Raw genomic sequence first — 27617 nt, forward strand, 5'->3', positions numbered from 1 at the left:
CGATTGCGCAAGTCAATTGCGCCACGGAGACAGTCCTGCTCCACTCTCACCACCATCAGAACATATCTTCAAAGCTATCAGCCCAAAGAAAAAAAGCACCGCACCACCACCGGGTGGGCTCGAACTTCCAACCTTTCAGTTGACAGCCAAACGCGCTAGCCAATTGCGCCACGGAGACAGTCCTGCTTCACTCTCACCACCATCAGAACATATCTACAAAGCTATCAGTACAAAGAAAAAAAAGCGCCACACCACTCCCGGGAGGGCTCAAAATTCCAACCTTTCGGTTAACAGCCGATCGCGCTAGCCCATTGCGCCACGGAGACAGTCTCGCTCCACTCTCACCACCATCAGAAAATATCTTCAAAGCTATCAGCCCAAAGAAAAAAAAGCGCCGCACCACCACCGGGTGGGCTCAAACCTCCAACCTTTCGGTTAACAGCCGATTGCGCAAGCCAATTGCGCCACGGAGACAGTCCTGCTCCACTCTCACCACCATCAGAACATATCTTCAAAGCTATCAGCCCAAAGAAAAAAAGCACCGCACCACCACCGGGTGGGCTCGAACTTCCAACCTTTCAGTTGACAGCCAAACGCGCTAGCCAATTGCGCCACGGAGACAGTCCTGCTTCACTCTCACCAACATCAGTACATATCTACAAAGCTATCAGTACAAAGAAAAAAAAGCGCCACACCATCATCGGGTGGGCTCGAACCTCCAACCTTTCGGTTAACAGCCGATCGCGCAAGCCAATTGCGCCACGAAGACAGCCCTGCTCCACTTTAACCACCATCAGAACATATCTTTAAAGCTATTAGTGCAAAGTAAAAAGCAACACACCATTCCCGGGAGGGCTCGAAACTCCAACCCTTCGGTATACAGCAGATCGCGCTAGCCCATTGCGCCACGAGGACAGTCTTGCTCTACTCTCACCACCATCAGAACATATCTTCAAAGCTATCAGCACAAAGAAAAAAAAAGCGCCGCACCACCACCGGGTGGGCTCGAACCTTCAACCTTTCGGTTAACAGCTGATCGCACTCGCCAATTGCGCCACGGAGGCAGTCGTGCTCCACTCTTACCACCATCAGAACATATCTTCAAAGCTATCAGCACAAAGAAAAAAAAAGCGCCGCACCACCACCGGGTGGGCTCGAACCTCCAACCTTTCGGTTAACAGCCGATCGCGCTAGCCCATTGCGCCACGGAGATAGCCTTGCTCCACTCTCAACACCATCAAAACATATCTTCAAAGCTATTAGCGCAAAGAAAAAAAGCGCCGCACCTCCACCGGGTGGGCTCGAACCTCCAACCTTTCGGTTAAAAGCCGATCGTGCTAGCCAATCGCGCCACGAAGACAGTCCTGCTCCACATTCACCACCATCAGAACATATCTTCAAAGCTATTAGTGCAAAGTAAAAAGCAACACACCATTCCCGGGAGGGCTCGAAACTCCAACCCTTCGGTTTACAGCAGATCGCGCTAGCCCATTGCGCCACGAGGACAGTCTTGCTCTACTCTCACCACCATCAGAACATATCTTCAAAGCTATCAGCACAAAGAAAAAAAAAGCGCCGCACCACCACCGGGTGGGTTCGAACCTCCAACCTTTCGGTTAACAGCCGATTGCGCAAGCCAATTGCGCCACGGAGACAGTCCTGCTCCACACTCACCACCGTCAAAACATTTCTTCAGAGCTATCACCCCAAAGAAAAAAAAGCGCCGCAACACCACCGGGTGGGCTCGAACCTCCAACCTTTCAGTTAACAGCCGATCGCGCTAGCCGATTGCGCCACGGAGACAGTCCTTGTCCACTCTCACCACCATCAGAACATATCTTCAAAGCTATTAGCGCAAAGAAAAAAAGCGCCGCACCACCACCGGGTGGGCTCGAACATCCAACCTTTCGGTTAACAGCCGATCGCGCTAGCTAATTGCGCCACGGAGACAGTCCTGCTCCACTCTCACCACCATCAGAACATATCTTCAAAGCTATTAGTGCAAAGAAAAAAGCAGCACACCACTCCCGGGAGGGCTCGAAACTCCAACCTTTCGGTTAACAGCCGATCGCGCTAGCCCATTGCGCCACGGAGATAGCCTTGCTCCACTCTCAACACCATCAAAACATATCTTCAAAGCTATTAGCGCAAAGAAAAAAAAGCGCCGCACCACCACCGGGTGGGCTCGAACCTCCAACCTTTCGGTTAACAGCCGATCGCACTAGCCAATTGCGCCAAGGAGACAGTCGTGCTCCACTCTTACCACCATCAGAACATATCTTCAAAGCTATCAGCGCAAAGAAAAAAGCAACACACCACTCCCGGGAGGGCTCGAACCTCCAACTTTTTGGCTAACAGCCGATCGCGCTGGCCAATTGCGCCACGGAGACAGTCCTGCTGCACTCTCACCACCATTAGAACATATCTTTCAAGCTATCAGCCCAAAGAATAAAAAGCGCCGACACCACCGGGTGGGCTCGAACCTCCAACCTTTTGGTTAACGGCCGATCGCGCTAGCCAATTGCGCCACGCAGACAATCGTGCTCCACGCTCACCACCATCAGAACATATCTTCAAAGCTATCAGCGCAAAGAAAAAAGCAACACACACCCACCCGGGAAGGCTCGAACCTCCAACTTTTTGGTTAACAGCCGATCGCGCTAGCCAATGGCGCCACGGGGACAGTCCTGCTCCACTCTCACCACCGTCAGAACATTTCTTCAGAGCTATCAGCCCAAAGAAAAAAAAGCGCCGCACCACCACCGGGTGGGCTCGAACCTCCAACCTTTCGGTTAACAGCCGATCGCGCTAGCCAATTGCGCCACGAAGACAGTCCTGCTGCACTCTCACCACCATCAGAACATATCTTCAAAGCTATTACCGCAAAGAAAAAAGCAACACACCACTCCCGGGAGGGCTCGAAATTCCAACCTTTCGGTTAACAGCCGATTGCGCTAGCCCATTGCGCCACGGAGACAGTCTTGCTCCACTCTCACCACCATCAGAACATATCTTCAAACTATCAGCGCAAAAAAAAGCGCCGCACCACCACCGGGTGGGCTCGAAACTCCAACCTTTTGGTTAACAGCCGATCGCGCTTGCCCATTGCGCCAGGGGGACGGTCTTGCTCCACTCTCACCACCATCAGATCATATCTTCAAAGCTATCAGCCCAAAGAAAAAAAAGCGCCGCACCACCACCGGGTGGGCTCGAACCTCCAACCTTTCGGTTAACAGCCGATCGCGCTAGCCAATTGCGCCACGAAGACAGTCCTGCTGCACTCTCACCACCATCAGAACATATCTTCAAAGCTATTACCGCAAAGAAAAAAGCAACACACCACTCCCGGGAGGGCTCGAAATTCCAACCTTTCGGTTAACAGCCGATTGCGCTAGCCCATTGCGCCACGGAGACAGTCTTGCTCCACTCTCACCACCATCAGAACATATCTTCAAACTATCAGCGCAAAAAAAAGCGCCGCACCACCACCGGGTGGGCTCGAAACTCCAACCTTTTGGTTAACAGCCGATCGCGCTTGCCCATTGCGCCACGGGGACGGTCTTGCTCCACTCTCACCACCATCAGATCATATCTTCAAAGCTATCAGCCCAAAGAAAAAAAAGCGCCGCACCACCACCGGGTGGGCTCGAACCTTCAACCTTTCGGTTAACAGCTGATCGCACTCGCCAATTGCGCCACGGAGGCAGTCGTGCTCCACTCTTACCACCATCAGAACATATCTTCAAAGCTATCAGCACAAAGAAAAAAAAAGCGCCGCACCACCACCGGGTGGGCTCGAACCTCCAACCTTTCGGTTAACAGCCGATCGCGCAAGCCAATTGCGCCACGAAGACAGTCCTGCTCCACTTTAACCACCATCAGAACATATCTTCAAAGCTATTAGTGCAAAGTAAAAAGCAACACACCATTCCCGGGAGGGCTCGAAACTCCAACCCTTCGGTTTACAGCATATCGCGCTAGCCCATTGCGCCACGAGGACAGTCTTGCTCTACTCTCACCACCATCAGAACATATCTTCAAAGCTATCAGCACAAAAAAAAGCGCCGCACCACCACCGGGTGGGCTCGAACCTTCAACCTTTCGGTTAACAGCTGATCGCACTCGCCAATTGCGCCACGGAGGCAGTCGTGCTCCACTCTTACCACCATCAGAACATATCTTCAAAGCTATCAGCACAAAGAAAAAAAAAGCGCCGCACCACCACCGGGTGGGCTCGAACCTCCAACCTTTCGGTTAACAGCCGATCGCGCTAGCCCATTGCGCCACGGAGATAGCCTTGCTCCACTCTCAACACCATCAAAACATATCTTCAAAGCTATTAGCGCAAAGAAAAAAAAGCGCCGCACCACCACCGGGTGGGCTCGAACCTCCAACCTTTCGGTTAACAGCCGATCGCACTAGCCAATTGCGCCAGGGAGACAGTCGTGCTCCACTCTTACCACCATCAGAACATATCTTCAAAGCTATCAGCGCAAAGAAAAAAGCAACACACCACTCCCGGGAGGGCTCGAACCTCCAACTTTTTGGCTAACAGCCGATCGCGCTGGCCAATTGCGCCACGGAGACAGTCCTGCTGCACTCTCACCACCATTAGAACATATCTTTCAAGCTATCAGCCCAAAGAATAAAAAGCGCCGACACCACCGGGTGGGCTCGAACCTCCAACCTTTTGGTTAACGGCCGATCGCGCTAGCCAATTGCGCCACGGAGACAATCGTGCTCCACGCTCACCACCATCAGAACATATCTTCAAAGCTATCAGCGCAAAGAAAAAAGCAACACACACCCACCCGGGAAGGCTCGAACCTCCAACTTTTTGGTTAACAGCCGATCGCGCTAGCCAATGGCGCCACGGGGACAGTCCTGCTCCACTCTCACCACCGTCAGAACATTTCTTCAGAGCTATCAGCCCAAAGAAAAAAAAGCGCCGCACCACCACCGGGTGGGCTCGAACCTCCAACCTTTCGGTTAACAGCCGATCGCGCTAGCCAATTGCGCCACGAAGACAGTCCTGCTGCACTCTCACCACCATCAGAACATATCTTCAAAGCTATTACCGCAAAGAAAAAAGCAACACACCACTCCCGGGAGGGCTCGAAATTCCAACCTTTCGGTTAACAGCCGATTGCGCTAGCCCATTGCGCCACGGAGACAGTCTTGCTCCACTCTCACCACCATCAGAACATATCTTCAAACTATCAGCGCAAAAAAAAGCGCCGCACCACCACCGGGTGGGCTCGAAACTCCAACCTTTTGGTTAACAGCCGATCGCGCTTGCCCATTGCGCCACGGGGACGGTCTTGCTCCACTCTCACCACCATCAGATCATATCTTCAAAGCTATCAGCCCAAAGAAAAAAAAGCGCCGCACCACCACCGGGTGGGCTCGAACCTTCAACCTTTCGGTTAACAGCTGATCGCACTCGCCAATTGCGCCACGGAGGCAGTCGTGCTCCACTCTTACCACCATCAGAACATATCTTCAAAGCTATCAGCACAAAGAAAAAAAAAGCGCCGCACCACCACCGGGTGGGCTCGAACCTCCAACCTTTCGGTTAACAGCCGATCACGCTCGCCCATTGCGCCACGGAGATAGCCTTGCTCCACTCTCAACACCATCAGAACATATCTTCAAAGCTATTAGCGCAAAGAAAAAAAGCGCCGCACCATCACCGGGTGGGCTCGAACCTCCAACCTTACGGTTAAAAGCCGATCGCGCTAGCCAATCGCGCCACGGAGACAGTCCTGCTCAACTTTCACCACCATCAGAACATATCTTCAAAGCTATTAGTGCAAAGAAAAAAGCAACACACCATTCCCGGGAGGGCTCGAAACTCCAACCCTTCGGTTTACAGCCGATCGCGCTAGCCCATTGCGCCACGAGGACAGTCTTGCTCCACTCTCACCACCATCAGAACATATCTTCAAAGCTATCAGCACAAAGAAAAAAAAGCGCCGCACCACCACCGGGTGGGCTCGAACCTCCAACCTTTTGGTTAACAGCCGATCGCGCAAGCCAATTGCGCCACGGAGACAGTCCTGCTCCACTCTCACCACCATCAGAACATATCTTCAAAGCTATCAGCCCAAAGAAAAAAAAGCGCCGCACCACCACCGGGTGGGCTCGAACCTCCAACTTTTCCGTTAACAGCCGATCACGCTAGCCAATTGCGCCACGGAGACAGTCCTGCTTCACTCTCACCACCATCAGAACATATCTTCAAAGCTATCAGCACAAAGAAAAAAAGCGCCACACCATCATCGGGTGGGCTCGAACCTCCAACCTTTCGGTTAACAGCCGATCGCGCAAGCCAATTGCGCCACGGAGACAGTCCTGCTCCACACTCACCACCGTCAAAACATTTATTCAGAGCTATCACCCCAAAGAAAAAAAAGCGCCGCACCACCACCGGGTGGGCTCGAACCTCCAACCTTTCAATTAACAGCCGATCGCGCTAGCCGATTGTGCCACGGAGACAGTTCGCTCCACTCTCACCACCATCAGAACATATCTTCAAAGCTATCAGCGCAAAGAAAAAAAAGCGCCGCACCACCACCGGGTGGGCTCGAACCTCCAACCTTTCGGTTAACAGCAGATCGCGCAAGCCCATTGCGCCACGGAGATAGCCTTGCTCCACTCTCACCACCATCAGAACATATCTTCAAAGCTATCAGCACAAAGAAAAAAAAAGCGCCGCACCACCACCGGGTGGGCTCGAACCTCCAACCTTTCGGTTAACAGCCGATCGCGCTAGCCCAGTGCGCCACGGGGACAGTCTTGCTCCACTCTCACCACCATCAGAACATATCTTCAAAGCTATCAGCACAAAGAAAAAAAAAGCGCCGCACCACCACCGGGTGGGCTCGAACCTCCAAACTTTCGGTTAACAGCCGATCGCGCAAGCCAATTGCGCCACGGAGACAGTCCTGCTCCACTGTCACCACCATCAGAACATATCTTCAAAGCTATCAGCCCAAAGAAAAAAAGCACCGCACCACCACCGGGTGGGCTCGAACCTCCAACCTCTTGGTTAACAGCCAATCGCGCTAGCCAATAGCGCCAGGGAGACAGTCCTGCTCCACTCTCACCACCCTCAGAACATATCTTCAAATCTATCAGCACAAAGAAAAAAAAGCGCCACACCATCACCGGGTGGGCTCGAACCTCCAACCTTTCGGTTAACAGCCGATCGCGCAAGCCAATTGCGCCACGGAGACAGTCCTGCTCCACTCTCACCACCGTCAAAACATTTATTCAGAGCTATAACCCCAAAGAAAAAAAAGCGCCGCACCACCACCGGGAGGGCTCGAAACTCCAACCTTTCGGTTAACAGCCGATCGCGCTAGTCCATTGCGCCACGGACACAGTCTTGCTCCACTCTCACCACCATCAGAACATATCTTCAAAGCTATCAGCGCAAAGAAAAAAATGCGCCGCACCACCACCGGGTGGGCTCGAACCTCCAACCTTTCAGTTAACAGCCGATCGCGCTAGCCCATTGCGCCACGGAGACAGTCTTGCTCCCTTTTCACCACCATCAGAACATATCTTCAAAGCTATCAGCCCAAAGAAAAAGAAGCGCCGCACCACCACCGGGTGGGCTCGAACCTTCAACCTTTCGGTTAACAGCCGATCGCACTAGCCAATTGCGCCAGGGAGACAGTCGTGCTCCACTCTTACCACCATCAGAACATATCTTCAAAGCTATCAGCGCAAAGAAAAAAGCAACACACCACTCCGGGGAGGGCTCGAACCTCCAACTTTTGGGTTAACAGCGGATCGCGCTGGCCAATTGCGCCACGGAGACAGTCCTGCTGCACTCTCACCACCATTAGAACATATCTTTCAAGCTATCAGCCCAAAGAATAAAAAGCGCCGACACCACCGGGTGGGCTCGAACCTCCAACCTTTTGGTTAACGGCCGATCGCGCTAGCCAATTGCGCCACGGAGACAATCGTGCTCCACGCTCACCACCATCAGAACATATCTTCAAAGCTATCAGCGCAAAGAAAAAAGCAACACACACCCACCCGGGAAGGCTCGAACCTCCAACTTTTTGGTTAACAGCCGATCGCGCTAACCAATGGAGCCACGGGGACAGTCCTGCTCCACTCTCACCACCGTCAGAACATTTCTTCAGAGCTATCAGCCCAAAGAAAAAAAAGCGCCGCACCACCACCGGGTGGGCTCGAACCTCCAACCTTTCGGTTAACAGCCGATCGCGCTAGCCCACTGCGCCACAGAGCAATCACGCTCCACTCTCACCACCGTCAGACCATTTCTTCAGAGCTATCGCCCCAAAAAAAAAAAGAGCCGCTCCACCACCGGGTGGGCTCGAACCTCCAACCTTTCGGTTAACAGCCGATCGCGCTAGCCAATTGCGCCACGAAGACAGACCTGCTGCACTCTCACCACCATCAGAACATATCTTCAAAGCTATTACCGCAAAGAAAAAAGCAACACACCACTCCCGGGAGGGCTCGAAATTCCAACCTTTCGGTTAACAGCCGATCGCGCTAGCCCATTGCGCCACGGAGACAGTCTTGCTCCACTCTCACCACCATCAGAACATATCTTCAAACTATCAGCGCAAAAAAAAGCGCCGCACCACCACCGGGTGGGCTCGAAACTCCAACCTTTTGGCTAACAGCCGATCGCGCTTGCCCATTGCGCCACGGGGACGGTCTTGCTCCACTCTCAGCACCATCAGAACATATCTTCAAAGCTATCAGCCCAATGAAAAAAAAGCGCCGCACCACCACCGGGTGGGCTCGAACCTTCAACCTTTCGGTTAACAGCTGATCGCACTCGCCAATTGCGCCACGGAGGCAGTCGTGCTCCACTCTTACCACCATCAGAACATATCTTCAAAGCTATCAGCACAAAGAAAAAAAAGCGCCGCACCACCACCGGGTGGGCTCGAACCTCCAACCTTTCAGTTAAAAGCCGATCGCGCTAGCCCATTGCGCCACGGAGATAGCCTTGCTCCACTCTCAACACCATCAGAACATATCTTCAAAGCTATTAGCGCAAAAAAAAGCGCCGCACCATCACCGGGTGGGCTCGAACCTCCAACCTTTCGATTAAAAGCCGATCGCGCTAGCCAATCGCGCCACGGAGACAGTCATGCTCCACTTTCACCACCATCAGAACATATCTTCAAAGCTATTAGTGCAAAGAAAAAAGCAACACACCATTCCCGGGAGGGCTCGAAACTCCAACCCTTCGGTTTACAGCCGATCGCGCTAGCCCATTGCGCCACGAGGAAAGTCTTCCTCCACTCTCACCACCATCAGAACATATCTTTAAAGCTATCAGCACAAAGAAAAAAAAGCGCCGCACCACCACCGGGTGGGCTCGAACCTCCAACCTTTCAGTTAACAGCCGATCGCGCTAGCCGATTGCGCCACGGAGACAGTTCGCTCCACTCTCACCACCATCAGAACATATCTTCAAAGCTATCAGCGCAAAGAAAAAAAAGCGCCGCACCATCACCGGGTGGGCTCGAACCTCCAACCTTTCGGTTAACAGCCGATCGCGCAAGCCAATTGCGCCACGGAGACAGTCCTGCTTCAATCCCACCACCATCAGAACATATATTCAAAGCTATCAGCCCAAAGAAAAAAAAGAGCCGCACCACCACCGGGTGGGCTCGAACCTCCAACCTTTCGGTTAACAGCCAATCGCGCTAGCCAATTGCGCCACGGAGACAGCCTTGCTCCACTCTCAACACCATCAGAACATATCTTCAAAGCTATTAGCGCAAAGAAAAAAAGCGCCGCGCCACCACCGGGTGGGCTCGAACCTCCAACCTTTCGGTTAACAGCCGATCGCGCTAGCCAATTGCGCCACGGAGACAGTCCTGCTTCATTTTCACCACCATCAGAACATAACTTCAAAGCTAATAGTGCAAAGAAAAAAGCAACACAGCACTCCCGGGAGGGCTCCAAACTCCAAACTTTCGGTTAACAGCCGATCGCGCTAGCCCAATGCGCCACGCGGACAGTCTTGCTTCACTCTCACCACCATCAGAACATATCTTCAAAGCTATCAGCACAAAAAAAAAGCGCCGCACCACCACCGGGTGGGCTCGAACCTCCAATCTTTCGGTTAACAGCCGATCGCGCAAGCCAATTGCGCCACGGAGACAGTCCTGCTCCACTGTCACCACCATCAGAACATATCTTCAAAGCTATCAGCCCAAAGAAAAAAAGCACCGCACCACCACCGGGTGGGCTCGAACCTCCAACCTCTCGGTTAACAGCCAATCGCGCTAGCCAATTGCGCCACGGAGACAGTCCTGCTCCACTCTCACCACCCTCATAACATATCTTCAAATCTATCAGCACAAAGAAAAAAAAGCGCCACACCATCACCGGGTGGGCTCGAACCTCCAACCTTTCGGTTAACAGCCGATCGCGCAAGCCAATTGCGCCACGGAGACAGTCCTGCTCCACTCTCACCACCGTCAAAACATTTATTCAGAGCTATCACCCCAAAGAAAAAAAAGCGCCGCACCACCACCGGGAGGGCTCTAAACTCCAACCTTTCGGTTAACAGCCGATCGCGCTAGCCCAATGCGCCACGGGGACAGTCTTGCTTCACTCTCACCACCATCAGAACATATCTTCAAAGCTATCAGCACAAAAAAAAGCGCCGCACCACCACCGGGTGGGCTCGAACCTCCAATCTTTCGGTTAACAGCCGATCGCGCAAGCCAATTGCGCCACGGAGACAGTCCTGCTCCACTGTCACCACCATCAGAACATATCTTCAAAGCTATCAGCCCAAAGAAAAAAAGCACCGCACCACCACCGGGTGGGCTCGAACCTCCAACCTCTCGGTTAACAGCCAATCGCGCTAGTCCATTGCGCCACGGACACAGTCATGCTCCACTCTCACCACCATCAGAACATATCTTCAAAGCTATCAGCGCAAAGAAAAAAAAGCGCCGCACCACCACTGGGTGGGCTCGAGCCTCCAACCTTTCGGTTAACAGCCGATCGCGCTAGCCCATTGCGCCACGGAGACAGTCTTGCTCCCTTCTCACCACCATCAGAACATATCTTCAAAGCTATCAGCCCAAAGAAAAAAAAGCGCCGCACTACCACCGGGTGGGCTCGAACCTCCAACCTTTCGGTTAACAGCCGATCGCACTAGCCAATTGCGCCACGGAGACAGTCGTGCTCCACTCTTACCACCATCAGAACATATCTTCAAAGCTATCAGCGCAAAGAAAAAAGAAACACACCACTCTCGGGAGGGCTCGAACCTCCAACTTTTGGGTTAACAGCTGATCGCGCTGGCCAATTGCGCCACGGAGGCAGTCCTGCTGCACTCTCACCACCATTAGAACATATCTTTCAAGCTATCAGCCCAAAGAATAACAAGCGCCGACACTACCGGGTGGGCTCGAACCTCCAACCTTTCGGTTAACAGCCGATCACGCTAGCCCACTGCGCCACAGAGACAGTCGTGCTCCACTCTCACCCCCGTCAGACCATTTCTTCAGAGCTATCGCCCCAAAGAAAAAAAAAAGCGCCGCACCACCACCGGGTGGGCTCGAACCTCCAACCTTTCGGTTAACAGCCGATCGCACTAGCCAATTGCGCCACGGAGACAGTCCTGCTCAACTCTTACCGCCGTCAGAACATTTCTTCAGAGCTATCAGCCCAAAGAAAAAAAAGCGCCACACCACCACCGGGTGGGCTCGAAACTCAAACGTTTCGGTTAACAGCCGATCGCGCTAGCCAATCGCGCCACGGAGACAGTTCTGCTCTACTCTCACTACCACCAGAACATATCTTCAAAGTTATCAGTGCAAAGAAAAAAGCAACACACCACTCCCGGGAGGGCTCAAAACTCCAACCTTTCGGTTAACAGCCCATCGCGCTAGCCCTATGCGCCACGGGGACAGTCTTGCTCCACTCTCACCACTATCAGAACATATCTTCAAAGCTATCAGCGCAAAGAAAAAAAAGCGCCGCACCACCACCGGGTGGGCTCGAACCTCCAGCCTTTCGGTTATTAGCCGATCGCGCAAGCCAATTGACCCACGGAGGCAGTCATGTTCCACTCTCACCACCATCAGAACATATCTTCAAAGCTATCAGCCCAAAGAAAAAAAGCACCGCACCACCACCGGGTGGGCTGGAACCTCCAACCTTTCGGTTAACAGCCGATCGCGCTAGCCAATGGCGCCACGGGGACAGTCCTGCTCCACTCTCACCACCGTCAGAACATTTCTTCAGAGCTATCAGCCTAAAGAAAAAAAGCGCCGCACCACCACCGGGTGGGCTCGAACCTCCAACCTTTCGGTTAACAGCCGATCGCGCTAGCCAATTGCGCCACGGAGACAGTCCTGCTCCACTCTCACCACCGTCAGAACATTTCTTCAGAGCTATCAGCCCAAAGAAGAAAAAGCGCCGCACCACCACCGGGTGGGCTCGAAACTCCAACCTTTCGGTTATCAGCCGATCGCGCTAGCCAATTGCACCATGGAGACAGTCCTGCTCCACTCTCACCACCATCAGAACATTTCTTCAAAGCTATTAGCGCAAAGAAAAAAAGCGCCGCGCCACCACCGGGTGGGCTCGAACCTCCAACCTTTCGGTTAACAGCCGATCGCGCTAACCCATTGCGCCACGGGGACAGTCTTGCTCCACTCTCACCACCATCAGAACATATCTTCAAAGCAGCGCAAACAAAAAAAGCGCCGCACCACCACCGGGTGGGCTCGAACCTCCAACCTTTCGGTTAACAGCCGATCGCGCTAGCCAATTGCGCCACGTAGACAGTCTCGCTCCACTCTCAACACCATCAGAACATATCTTCAAAGCTACAAGCGCAAAGAAAAAAAAGTGCCGCACCACCACCGGGTGGGCTTGAACCTCCAACCTTTCGGTTAACAGCCGATCGCGCTAGCCAATTGCGCCACGGGGACAGTCTTGCTCCACTCTCACCACCATCAGAACATATCTTCAAAGCTATCAGCACAAAGAAAAAAAAAGCGCCGCACCACCACCGGGTGGGCTCGAACCTCCAAACTTTCGGTTAACAGCCGATCGCGCAAGCCAATTGCGCCACGGAGACAGTCCTGCTCCACTGTCACCACCATCAGAACATATCTTCAAAGCTATCAGCCCAAAGAAAAAAAGCACCGCACCACCACCGGGTGGGCTCGAACCTCCAACCTCTTGGTTAACAGCCAATCGCGCTAGCCAATAGCGCCACGGAGACAGTCCTGCTCCACTCTCACCACCCTCAGAACATATCTTCAAATCTATCAGCACAAAGAAAAAAAAGCGCCACACCATCACCGGGTGGGCTCGAACCTCCAACATTTCGGTTAACAGCCGATCGCGCAAGCCAATTGCGCCACGGAGACAGTCCTGCTCCACTCTCACCACCGTCAAAACATTTATTCAGAGCTATAACCCCAAAGAAAAAAAGCGCCGCACCACCACCGGGAGGGCTCGAAACTCCAACCTTTCGGTTAACAGCCGATCGCGCTAGTCCATTGCGCCACGGACACAGTCTTGCTCCACTCTCACCACCATCAGAACATATCTTCAAAGCTATCAGCGCAAAGAAAAAAATGCGCCGCACCACCACCGGGTGGGCTCGAACCTCCAACCTTTCGGTTAACAGCCGATCGCGCTAGCCCATTGCGCCACGGAGACAGTCTTGCTCCCTTTTCACCACCATCAGAACATATCTTCAAAGCTATCAGCCCAAAGAAAAAGAAGCGCCGCACCACCACCGGGTGGGCTCGAACCTCCAACCTTTCGGTTAACAGCCGATCGCACTAGCCAATTGCGCCAGGGAGACAGTCGTGCTCCACTCTTACCACCATCAGAACATATCTTCAAAGCTATCAGCGCAAAGAAAAAAGCAACACACCACTCCGGGGAGGGCTCGAACCTCCAACTTTTGGGTTAACAGCGGATCGCGCTGGCCAATTGCGCCACGGAGACAGTCCTGCTGCACTCTCACCACCATTAGAACATATCTTTCAAGCTATCAGCCCAAAGAATAAAAAGCGCCGACACCACCGGGTGGGCTCGAACCTCCAACCTTTTGGTTAACGGCCGATCGCGCTAGCCAATTGCGCCACGGAGACAATCGTGCTCCACGCTCACCACCATCAGAACATATCTTCAAAGCTATCAGCGCAAAAAAAAAAGCAACACACACCCACCCGGGAAGGCTCGAACCTCCAACTTTTTGGTTAACAGCCGATCGCGCTAACCAATGGAGCCACGGGGACAGTCCTGCTCCACTCTCACCACCGTCAGAACATTTCTTCAGAGCTATCAGCCCAAAGAAAAAAAAAGCGCCGCACCACCACCGGGTGGGCTCGAACCTCCAACCTTTCGGTTAACAGCCGATCGCGCTAGCCCACTGCGCCACAGAGCAATCACGCTCCACTCTCACCACCGTCAGACCATTTCTTCAGAGCTATCGCCCCAAAAAAAAAAGAGCCGCTCCACCACCGGGTGGGCTCGAACCTCCAACCTTTCGGTTAACAGCCGATCGCGCTAGCCAATTGCGCCACGAAGACAGACCTGCTGCACTCTCACCACCATCAGAACATATCTTCAAAGCTATTACCGCAAAGAAAAAAGCAACACACCACTCCCGGGAGGGCTCGAAATTCCAACCTTTCGGTTAACAGCCGATCGCGCTAGCCCATTGCGCCACGGAGACAGTCTTGCTCCACTCTCACCACCATCAGAACATATCTTCAAACTATCAGCGCAAAAAAAAGCGCCGCACCACCACCGGGTGGGCTCGAAACTCCAACCTTTTGGCTAACAGCCGATCGCGCTTGCCCATTGCGCCACGGGGACGGTCTTGCTCCACTCTCAGCACCATCAGAACATATCTTCAAAGCTATCAGCCCAATGAAAAAAAAGCGCCGCACCACCACCGGGTGGGCTCGAACCTTCAACCTTTCGGTTAACAGCTGATCGCACTCGCCAATTGCGCCACGGGGGCAGTCGTGCTCCACTCTTACCACCATCAGAACATATCTTCAAAGCTATCAGCACAAAGAAAAAAAAGCGCCGCACCACCACCGGGTGGGCTCGAACCTCCAACCTTTCGGTTAAAAGCCGATCGCGCTAGCCCATTGCGCCACGGAGATAGCCTTGCTCCACTCTCAACACCATCAGAACATATCTTCAAAGCTATTAGCGCAAAAAAAAGCGCCGCACCATCACCGGGTGGGCTCGAACCTCCAACCTTTCGGTTAAAAGCCGATCGCGCTAGCCAATCGCGCCACGGATACAGTCATGCTCCACTTTCACCACCATCAGAACATATCTTCAAAGCTATTAGTGCAAAGAAAAAAGCAACACACCATTCCCGGGAGGGCTCGAAACTCCAACCCTTCGGTTTACAGCCGATCGCGCTAGCCCATTGCGCCACGAGGAAAGTCTTCCTCCACTCTCACCACCATCAGAACATATCTTTAAAGCTATCAGCACAAAGAAAAAAAAGCGCCGCACCACCACCGGGTGGGCTCGAACCTCCAACCTTTCAGTTAACAGCCGATCGCGCTAGCCGATTGCGCCACGGAGATAGTTCGCTCCACTCTCACCACCATCAGAACATATCTTCAAAGCTATCAGCGCAAAGAAAAAAAAGCGCCGCACCATCACCGGGTGGGCTCGAACCTCCAACCTTCCGGTTAACAGCCGATCGCGCAAGCCAATTGCGCCACGGAGACAGTCCTGCTTCAATCCCACCACCATCAGAACATATATTCAAAGCTATCAGCCCAAAGAAAAAAAAGAGCCGCACCACCACCGGGTGGGCTCGAACCTCCAACCTTACGGTTAACAGCCAATCGCGCTAGCCAATTGCGCCACGGAGACAGCCTTGCTCCACTCTCAACACCATCAGAACATACCTTCAAAGCTATTAGCGCAAAGAAAAAAAGCGCCGCGCCACCACCGGGTGGGCTCGAACCTCCAACCTTTCGGTTAACAGCCGATCGCGCTAGCCAATTGCGCCACGGAGACAGTCCTGCTTCATTTTCACCACCATCAGAACATAACTTCAAAGCTAATAGTGCAAAGAAAAAAGCAACACAGCACTCCCGGGAGGGCTCCAAACTCCAAACTTTCGGTTAACAGCCGATCGCGCTAGCCCAATGCGCCACGGGGACAGTCTTGCTTCACTCTCACCACCATCAGAACATATCTTCAAAGCTATCAGCACAAAAAAAAGCGCCGCACCACCACCGGGTGGGCTCGAACCTCCAATCTTTCGGTTAACAGCCGATCGCGCAAGCCAATTGCGCCACGGAGACAGTCCTGCTCCACTGTCGCCACCATCAGAACATATCTTCAAAGCTATCAGCCCAAAGAAAAAAAGCACCGCACCACCACCGGGTGGGCTCGAACCTCCAACCTCTCGGTTAACAGCCAATCGCGCTAGCCAATTGCGCCACGGAGACAGTCCTGCTCCACTCTCACCACCCTCATAACATATCTTCAAATCTATCAGCACAAAGAAAAAAAAGCACCACACCATCACCGGGTGGGCTCGAACCTCCAACCTTTCGGTTAACAGCCGATCGCGCAAGCCAATTGCGCCACGGAGACAGTCCTGCTCCACTCTCACCACCGTCAAAACATTTATTCAGAGCTATCACCCCAAAGAAAAAAAAGCGCCGCACCACCACCGGGAGGGCTCTAAACTCCAACCTTTCGGTTAACAGCCGATCGCGCTAGCCCAATGCGCCACGGGGACAGTCTTGCTTCACTCTCACCACCATCAGAACATATCTTCAAAGCTATCAGCACAAAAAAAAGCGCCGCACCACCACCGGGTGGGCTCGAACCTCCAATCTTTCGGTTAACAGCCGATCGCGCAAGCCAATTGCGCCACGGAGACAGTCCTGCTCCACTGTCACCACCATCAGAACATATCTTCAAAGCTATCAGCCCAAAGAAAAAAAGCACCGCACCACCACCGGGTGGGCTCGAACCTCCAACCTCTCGGTTAACAGCCAATCGCGCTAGCCAATTGCGCCACGGAGACAGTCCTGCTCCACTCTCACCACCCTCATAACATATCTTCAAATCTATCAGCACAAAGAAAAAAAAGCGCCACACCATCACCGGGTGGGCTCGAACCTCCAACCTTTCGGTTAACAGCCGATCGCGCAAGCCAATTGCGCCACGGAGACAGTCCTGCTCCACTCTCACCACCGTCAAAACATTTATTCAGAGCTATCACCCCAAAGAAAAAAAAGCGCCGCACCACCACCGGGAGGGCTCGAAACTCCAACCTTTCGGTTAACAGCCGATCGCGCTAGTCCATTGCGCCACGGACACAGTCATGCTCCACTCTCACCACCATCAGAACATATCTTCAAAGCTATCAGCGCAAAGAAAAAAAAGCGCCGCACCACCACTGGGTGGGCTCGAGCCTCCAACCTTTCGGTTAACAGCCGATCGCGCTAGCCCATTGCGCCACGGAGACAGTCTTGCTCCCTTCTCACCACCATCAGAACATATCTTCAAAGCTATCAGCCCAAAGAAAAAAAAGCGCCGCACTACCACCGGGTGGGCTCGAACCTCCAACCTTTCGGTTAACAGCCGATCACGCTAGCCCACTGCGCCACAAAGACAGTCGTGCTCCACTCTCACCCCCGTCAGACCATTTCTTCAGAGCTATCGCCCCAAAGAAAAAAAAAAGCGCCGCACCACCACCGGGTGGGCTCGAACCTCCAACCTTTCGGTTAACAGCCGATCGCACTAGCCAATTGCGCCACGGAGACAGTCCTGCTCAACTCTTACCGCCGTCAGAACATTTCTTCAGAGCTATCAGCCCAAAGAAAAAAAAGCGCCACACCACCACCGGGTGGGCTCGAAACTCAAACGTTTCGGTTAACAGCCGATCGCGCTAGCCAATCGCGCCACGGAGACAGTTCTGCTCTACTCTCACTACCACCAGAACATATCTTCAAAGTTATCAGTGCAAAGAAAAAAGCAACACACCACTCCCGGGAGGGCTCAAAACTCCAACCTTTCGGTTAACAGCCCATCGCGCTAGCCCTATGCGCCACGGGGACAGTCTTGCTCCACTCTCACCACTATCAGAACATATCTTCAAAGCTATCAGCGCAAAGAAAAAAAAGCGCCGCACCACCACCGGGTGGGCTCGAACCTCGAGCCTTTCGGTTATTAGCCGATCGCGCAAGCCAATTGACCCACGGAGACAGTCATGTTCCACTCTCACCACCATCAGAACATATCTTCAAAGCTATCAGCCCAAAGAAAAAAAGCACCGCACCACCACCGGGTGGGCTGGAACCTCCAACCTTTCGGTTAACAGCCGATCGCGCTAGCCAATGGCGCCACGGGGACAGTCCTGCTCCACTCTCACCACCGTCAGAACATTTCTTCAGAGCTATCAGCCTAAAGAAAAAAAGCGCCGCACCACCACCGGGTGGGCTCGAACCTCCAACCTTTCGGTTAACAGCCGATCGCGCTAGCCATTTGCGCCACAGAGACAGTCGTGCTTCACTCTCACCACCGTCAGACCATTTCTTCAGTGCTATCGCCCCAAAGAAAATAAAAGCGCCGCACCACCACCGGGTGGGCTCGAACCTCCAACCTTTCGGTTAACAGTTGATCGCGCTAGCCAATTGCGCCACGGAGACAGTCCTGCTCCACTCTCACCACCATCAGAACATTTCTTCAAAGCTATTAGCGCAAAGAAAAAAAGCGCCGCGCCACCACCGGGTGGGCTCGAACCTCCAACCTTTCGGTTAACAGCCGATCGCGCTAACCCATTGCGCCACGGGGACAGTCTTGCTCCACTCTCACCACCATCAGAACATATCTTCAAAGCAGCGCAAACAAAAAAAGCGCCGCACCACCACCGGGTGGGCTCGAACCTCCAACCTTTCGGTTAACAGCCGATCGCGCTAGCCAATTGCGCCACGTAGACAGTCTCGCTCCACTCTCAACACCATCAGAACATATCTTCAAAGCTACAAGCGCAAAGAAAAAAAAGTGCCGCACCACCACCGGGTGGGCTTGAACCTCCAACCTTTCGGTTAACAGCCGATCGCGCTAGCCAATTGCGCCACGGGGACAGTCTTGCTCCACTCTCACCACCATCAGAACATACCTTCAAAGCTATTAGCGCAAAGAAAAAAAGCGCCGCGCCACCACCGGGTGGGCTCGAACCTCCAACCTTTCGGTTAACAGCCGATCGCGCTAGCCAATTGCGCCACGGAGACAGTCCTGCTTCATTTTCACCACCATCAGAACATAACTTCAAAGCTAATAGTGCAAAGAAAAAAGCAACACAGCACTCCCGGGAGGGCTCCAAACTCCAAACTTTCGGTTAACAGCCGATCGCGCTAGCCCAATGCGCCACGGGGACAGTCTTGCTTCACTCTCACCACCATCAGAACATATCTTCAAAGCTATCAGCACAAAAAAAAGCGCCGCACCACCACCGGGTGGGCTCGAACCTCCAATCTTTCGGTTAACAGCCGATCGTGCAAGCCAATTGCGCCACGGAGACAGTCCTGCTTCACTGTCACCACCATCAGAACATATCTTCAAAGCTATCAGCCCAAAGAAAAAAAGCACCGCACCACCACCGGGTGGGCTCGAACCTCCAACCTCTCGGTTAACAGCCAATCGCGCTAGCCAATTGCGCCACGGAGACAGTCCTGCTCCACTCTCACCACCCTCATAACATATCGTCAAATCTATCAGCACAAAGAAAAAAAAGCGCCACACCATCACCGGGTGGGCTCGAACCTCCAACCTTTCGGTTAACAGCCGATCGCGCAAGCCAATTGCGCCACGGAGACAGTCCTGCTCCACTCTCACCACCGTCAAAACATTTATTCAGAGCTATCACCCCAAAGAAAAAAAAGCGCCGCACCACCACCGGGAGGGCTCGAAACTCCAACCTTTCGGTTAACAGCCGATCGCGCTAGCCCAATGCGCCACGGGGACAGTCTTGCTTCACTCTCACCACCATCAGAACATATCTTCAAAGCTATCAGCACAAAAAAAAGCGCCGCACCACCACCGGGTGGGCTCGAACCTCCAATCTTTCGGTTAACAGCCGATCGCGCAAGCCAATTGCGCCACGGAGACAGTCCTGCTCCACTGTCACCACCATCAGAACATATCTTCAAAGCTATCAGCCCAAAGAAAAAAAGCACCGCACCACCACCGGGTGGGCTCGAACCTCCAACCTCTCGGTTAACAGCCAATCGCGCTAGCCAATTGCGCCACGGAGACAGTCCTGCTCCACTCTCACCACCCTCATAACATATCTTCAAATCTATCAGCACAAAGAAAAAAAGCGCCACACCATCACCGGGTGGGCTCGAACCTCCAACCTTTCGGTTAACAGCCGATCGCGCAAGCCAATTGCGCCACGGAGACAGTCCTGCTCCACTCTCACCACCGTCAAAACATTTATTCAGAGCTATCACCCCAAAGAAAAAAAAGCGCCGCACCACCACCGGGAGGGCTCGAAACTCCAACCTTTCGGTTAACAGCCGATCGCGCTAGTCCATTGCGCCACGGACACAGTCTTGCTCCACTCTCACCACCATCAGAACATATCTTCAAAGCTATCAGCGCAAAGAAAAAAAAGCGCCGCACCACCACTGGGTGGGCTCGAGCCTCCAACCTTTCGGTTAACAGCCGATCGCGCTAGCCCATTGCGCCACGGAGACAGTCTTGCTCCCTTCTCACCACCATCAGAACATATCTTCAAAGCTATCAGCCCAAAGAAAAAAAAGCGCCGCACTACCACCGGGTGGGCTCGAACCTCCAACCTTTCGGTTAACAGCCGATCGCACTAGCCAATTGCGCCACGGAGACAGTCGTGCTCCACTCTTACCACCATCAGAACATATCTTCAAAGCTATCAGCGCAAAGAAAAAAGAAACACACCACTCCCGGGAGGGCTCGAACCTCCAACTTTTGGGTTAACAGCTGATCGCGCTGGCCAATTGCGCCACGGAGGCAGTCCTGCTGCACTCTCACCACCATTAGAACATATCTTTCAAGCTATCAGCCCAAAGAATAACAAGCGCCGACACCACCGGGTGGGCTCGAACCTCCAACCTTTCGGTTAACAGCCGATCACGCTAGCCCACTGCGCCACAGAGACAGTCGTGCTCCACTCTCACCCCCGTCAGACCATTTCTTCAGAGCTATCGCCCCAAAGAAAAAAAAAAGCGCCGCACCACCACCGGGTGGGCTCGAACCTCCAACCTTTCGGTTAACAGCCGATCGCACTAGCCAATTGCGCCACGGAGACAGTCCTGCTCAACTCTTACCGCCGTCAGAACATTTCTTCAGAGCTATCAGCCCAAAGAAAAAAAAGCGCCACACCACCACCGGGTGGGCTCGAAACTCAAACGTTTCGGTTAACAGCCGATCGCGCTAGCCAATCGCGCCACGGAGACAGTTCTGCTCTACTCTCACTACCACCAGAACATATCTTCAAAGTTATCAGTGCAAAGAAAAAAGCAACACACCACTCCCGGGAGGGCTCAAAACTCCAACCTTTCGGTTAACAGCCCATCGCGCTAGCCCTATGCGCCACGGGGACAGTCTGGCTCCACTCTCACCACTATCAGAACATATCTTCAAAGCTATCAGCGCAAAGAAAAAAAAGCGCCGCACCACCACCGGGTGGGCTCGAACCTCCAGCCTTTCGGTTATTAGCCGATCGCGCAAGCCAATTGACCCACGGAGACAGTCATGTTCCACTCTCACCACCATCAGAACATATCTTCAAAGCTATCAGCCCAAAGAAAAAAAGCACCGCACCACCACCGGGTGGGCTGGAACCTCCAACCTTTCGGTTAACAGCCGATCGCGCTAGCCAATGGCGCCACGGGGACAGTCCTGCTCCACTCTCACCACCGTCAGAACATTTCTTCAGAGCTATCAGCCTAAAGAAAAAAAGCGCCGCACCACCACCGGGTGGGCTCGAACCTCCAACCTTTCGGTTAACAGCCGATCGCGCTAGCCATTTGCGCCACAGAGACAGTCGTGCTTCACTCTCACCACCGTCAGACCATTTCTTCAGTGCTATCGCCCCAAAGAAAATAAAAGCGCCGCACCACCACCGGGTGGGCTCGAACCTCCAACCTTTCGGTTAACAGTTGATCGCGCTAGCCAATTGCGCCACGGAGACAGTCCTGCTCCACTCTCACCACCGTCAGAACATTTCTTCAGAGCTATCAGCCCAAAGAAGAAAAAGCGCCGCACCACCACCGGGTGGGCTCGAAACTCCAACCTTTCGGTTATCAGCCGATCGCGCTAGCCAATTGCGCCATGGAGACAGTCCTGCTCCACTCTCACCACCATCAGAACATATCTTCAAAGCTATTAGCGCAAAGAAAAAAAGCGCCGCGCCACCACCGGGTGGGCTCGAACCTCCAACCTTTCGGTTAACAGCCGATCGCGCTAACCCATTGCGCCACGGGGACAGTCTTGCTCCACTCTCACCACCATCAGAACATATCTTCAAAGCTATCAGCGCAAACAAAAAAAGCGCCGCACCACCACCGGGTGGGCTCGAACCTCCAACCTTTCGGTTAACAGCCGATCGCGCTAGCCAATTGCGCCACGTAGACAGTCTCGCTCCACTCTCAACACCATCAGAACATATCTTCAAAGCTACAAGCGCAAAGAAAAAAAAGTGCCGCACCACCACCGGGTGGGCTTGAACCTCCAACCTTTCGGTTAACAGCCGATCGCGCTAGCCAATTGCGCCACGGGGACAGTCTTGCTCCACTCTCACCACCATCAGAACATATCTTCAAAGCTATCAGCGCAAAGAAAAAAAAGCGCCGCACCACCACCGGGTGGGCTCGAACCTCCAACTTTTCGGTTAACAGCCGATCGCGCTAGCCAATGGCTCCAGGGAGACAGTCCTGCTCCACTCTCACCACCATCAGAACATATCTTCAAAGCTATCAGCCCAAAGAAAAAAAAGCACCGCACCACCACCGGGTGGGCTCGAACCTCCAACCTTTCGTTTAACAGCCAATCGCGCTAGCCAATTGCGCCACGGAGACAGTCCTGCTCCACTCTCCACCATCAGAACATATCTTCAAAGCTATCAGCACAAAGAAAAAATAGCGCCGCACCACTACTCGGTGGGCTCGAAACTCCAACCTTTCGGTTAACAGCCGATCGCGCTAGCCAATTGCGCCATGGAGACAGTCCTGCTCCACTCTCACCACCATCAGAACATATCTTCAAAGCTATTACCACAAAGAAAAAAGCAACACACCACTCCTGGGAGGGCTCGAACCTCCAACCTTTTGGTTAACAACCGATCGCGCAAGCCAATTGCGCCACGGAGACAGTCCTGCTCCACTCTCACCACCATCAGAACATATCTTCAAAGCTATTAGCCCAAAGAAAAAAAAGCACCGCACCACCACCGGGTGGGCTCGAACCTCCAACCTTTCGGTTAACAGCCAATCGCGCTAGCCAATTGCGCCACGGAGACAGTCCTGCTCCACACTCACCACCATCAGAACATATCTTCAAAGCTATCAGCACAAAGAAAAAAAAGCGCCGCACCACCTCCGGGTGGGCTCGAAACTCCAACCTTTCGGTTAACAGCCGATCGCGCTAGCCAATTGCGCCATGGAGACAGTCCTGCTCCACTCTCACCACCATCAGAACATAATTCAAAGCTATTACCACAAAGAAAAAAAAGCGCCACACCATCACCGGGTGGGCTCCAACCTCCAACCTTTCGGTTAACAGCCCATCACGCAAGACAATTGCGCCACGGAGACAGTCCTGCTCCACTCTCACCACCGTCAAAACATTTATTCAGAGCTATCACCAAAAGAAAAAAAAGCGCCGCACCACCACCGGGTGGGCTCAAACCTCCAACCTTTCGGTTAACAGCCGATCGCGCTAGCCGATTGCGCCCCGGAGACAGTCCTGCTCCACTCTCACCACCATCAGAACATATCTTCAAAGCTATCAGCGCAAAGAAAAAAAAGCGCCGCACCACCACCGGGTGGGCTCGAACCTCCAACCTTTCGGTTAACAGCCGATCGCACAAGCCAATTGCGCCACGGAGACAGTCCTGCTTCACTCTCACCACCATCAGAACATATCTTCAAAGCTATCAGCCCAAAGAAAAAAAAGAACCGCACCACCACCGGGTGGGCTCGAACCTCCAACCTTTCGGTTAACAGCCAATCGCGCTAGCCCATTGCGCCACGGAGACAGTCCTGCTCCACTCTCCACCATCAGAACATATCTTCAAAGCTATCAGCACAAAGAAAAAAAGCGCCGCACCACCACTGGGTGGGCTCGAAACTCCAACCTTTCGGTTAACAGCCGATCGCGCTAGCCAATTGCGCCATGGAGACAGTCCTGCTCCACTTTCACCACCATCAGAACATATCTTCAAAGCTATTACCACAAAAAAAAAAGCAACACACCACTCCTGGGAGGGCTCGAAACTCCAACCTTTCGGTTAACAGCCGATCGCGCTAGCCCATTGCGCCACGGAGACAGTCCTGCTCCACTCTCACCACCATTAGAACATATCTTTCAAGCTATCAGCCCAAAGAAAAAAAAGCGCCGCACCACCACCAGGTGGGCTCGAACCTCCAACCTTTTGGTTAACGGCCGATCGCGCTAGCCAATTGCGCCACGGAGACAATCGTGCTCCACGCTCACCACCATCAGAAAATATCTTCAAAGCTATCATCGCAAAGAAAAAAGCAACACACCCCACCCGGGAGGGCTCGAACCTCCAACTTTTTGGTTAACAACCGATCGCGCTAGCCAATGGCGCCACGGGGACAGTCCTGCTCCACTCTCACCACAGTCAGAACATTTCTTCAGAGCTATCAGCCTAAAGAAAAAGAAGCGCCGCACCACCACCGGGTGGGCTCGAACCTCCAACCTTTCGGTTAACAGCCGATCGCGCTAGCCAATTGCGCCACAGAGACAGTCGTGCTTCACTCTCACCACCGTCAGACCATTTCTTCAGAGCTATCGCCCCAAAGAAAAAAAAGCGCCGCACCACCACCGGGTGGGCTCGAACCTCCAACCTTTCGGTTAACAGTTGATCGCGCTAGCCAATTGCGCCACGGAGACAGTCCTGCTCCACTCTCACCACCGTCAGAACATTTCTTCAGAGCTATCAGCCCAAAGAAGAAAAAGCGCCGCACCACCACCGGGTGGGCTCGAAACTCCAACCTTTCGGTTATCAGCCGATCGCGCTAGCCAATTGCGCCATGGAGACATTCCTGCTCCACTCTCACCACCATCAGAACGTATCTTCAAAGCTATTAGCGCAAAGAAAAAAAGCGCCGCGCCTCCACCGGGTGGGCTCGAACCTCCAACCTTTCGGTTAACAGCCGATCGGGCTAACCCATTGCGCCACGGGGACAGTCTTGCTCCACTCTCACCACCATCAGAACATATCTTCAAAGCTATCAGCGCACACAAAAAAAAGCGCCGCACCACCACCGGGTGGGGTCGAACCTCCAACCTTTCGGTTAACAGCCGATCGCGCTAGCCAATTGCGCCACGGAGACAGTCTTGCTCCACTCTCAACACCATCAGAACATATCTTCAAAGCTACAAGCGCAAAGAAAAAAAAGCGCCGCACCACCACCGGGTGGGCTCGAACCTCCAACCTTTCGGTTAACAGCCGATCGCGCTAGCCAATTGCGCCACGGGGACAGTCTTGCTCCACTCTCACCACCATCAGAACATACCTTCAAAGCTATCAGCGCAAAGAAAAAAAAGCGCCGCACCACCACCGGGTGGGCTCGAACCTCCAACCTTCCGGTTAACAGCCGATCGCGCTAGCCAATGGCGCCAGGGAGACAGTCCTGCTCCACTCTCACCACCATCAGAACATATCTTCAAAGCTACCAGCCCAAAGAAAAAAAAGCACCGCACCACCACCGGGGGGGCTCGAACCTCCAACCTATCGTTTAACCGCCAATCGCGCTAGCCAATTGCGCCACGGAGACAGTCTTGCTCCACTCTCAACACCATCAGAACATATCTTCAAAGCTACAAGCGCAAAGAAAAAAAAGCGCCGCACCACCACCGGGTGGGCTCGAACATCCAACCTTTCGGTTAACAGCCAATCGCGCTATCCAATTGCGCCACGGAGACAGTCCTGCTCCACTCTCACCACCATCAGAACATATCTTCAAAGCTATCAGCACAAAGAAAAAAAAGCGCCGCACCACCACCGGGTGGGCTCGAAACTTCAACCTTTCGGTTAACAGCCGATCGCGCTAGCCAATTGCGCCATGGAGACAGTCCTGCTCTACTCTCACCACCATCAGAACATAATTCAAAGCTATTACCACAAAGAAAAAAGCAACACACCACTCCTGGGAGGGCTCGACACTCCAACCTTTCGGTTAACAGCCGATCGCGCTAGCCCATTGCGCCACGGAGATAGCCTTGCTCCACTCTCAACACCATCAGATCATATCTTCAAAGCTATTAGCGCAAAGAAAAAAAGCGCCGCACCACCACCGGGTGGGCACGAACCTCCAACCTTTCGGTTAAAAGCCGATCGCGCTAGCCAATCGCGCCACGGAGACAGTACTGCTCCACTTTCACCACCATCAGAACATATCTTCAAAGCTATTAGTGCAAAGAAAAAGCAACACACCATTCCCTGGAGGGCTCAAAACTCCAACCCTTCGGTTTACAGCCGATCGCGCTAGCCCATTGCGCCACGAGGACAGTCTTGCTCCCATCTCACCACCATCAGAACATATCTTCAAAGCTATCAGCACAAAGAAAAAAAAAGCGCCGCACCACCAGGTGGGCTCGAACCTTCAACCTTTCGGCTAACAGCCGATTGCGCAAGCCAATTGCGCCACGGAGGCAGTCCTGCTCCACTCTCACCACCATCAGAACATATCTTCAAAGCTATCAGCCCAAAGAAAAAAAGCACCGCACCACCACCGGGTGGGCTCGAACCTCCAACCTTTCGGTTAACAGCCAATCGCGCTAGCCAATTGCGCCACGGAGACAGTCCTGCTTCACTCTCACCACCATCAGAACATATCTTCAAAGCTATCAGCACAAAGAAAAAAAAGCGCCACACCATCACCGGGTGGGCTCGAACCTCCAACCTTTCGGTTAACAGCCGATCGCGCAAGCAAATTGCGCCACGGAGACAGTCCTGCTCCACTCTCACCACCGTAAAAACAATTATTCAGAGCTATCACCCCAAAGAAAAAAAAGCGCCGCACCAACACCGGGTGGGCTCAAACTTCCAACCTTTCGGTTAACAGCCGATCGCGCTAGCCGATTGCGCGCCGGAGACAGTCCTGCTCCACTCTCACCACCATCAGAACATATCTTCAAAGCTATCAGCGCAAAGAAAAAAAGCGCTGCACCACCACCGGGTGGGCTCGAACCTCCAACCTTTCGGTTAACAGCCGATCGCACAAGCCAATCGCGCCATGGAGACAGTCCTGCTCCACTCTCACCACCATCAGAACATATCTTCAAAGCTATTACCACAAAAAAAAGCAACACACCACTCCTGGGAGGGCTCG

The sequence above is a fragment of the Rhipicephalus microplus genome, unplaced genomic scaffold, assembly GCF_043290135.1.
Source record: "Rhipicephalus microplus isolate Deutch F79 unplaced genomic scaffold, USDA_Rmic scaffold_16, whole genome shotgun sequence".
NCBI lineage: Eukaryota > Metazoa > Arthropoda > Arachnida > Ixodida > Ixodidae > Rhipicephalus > Rhipicephalus microplus.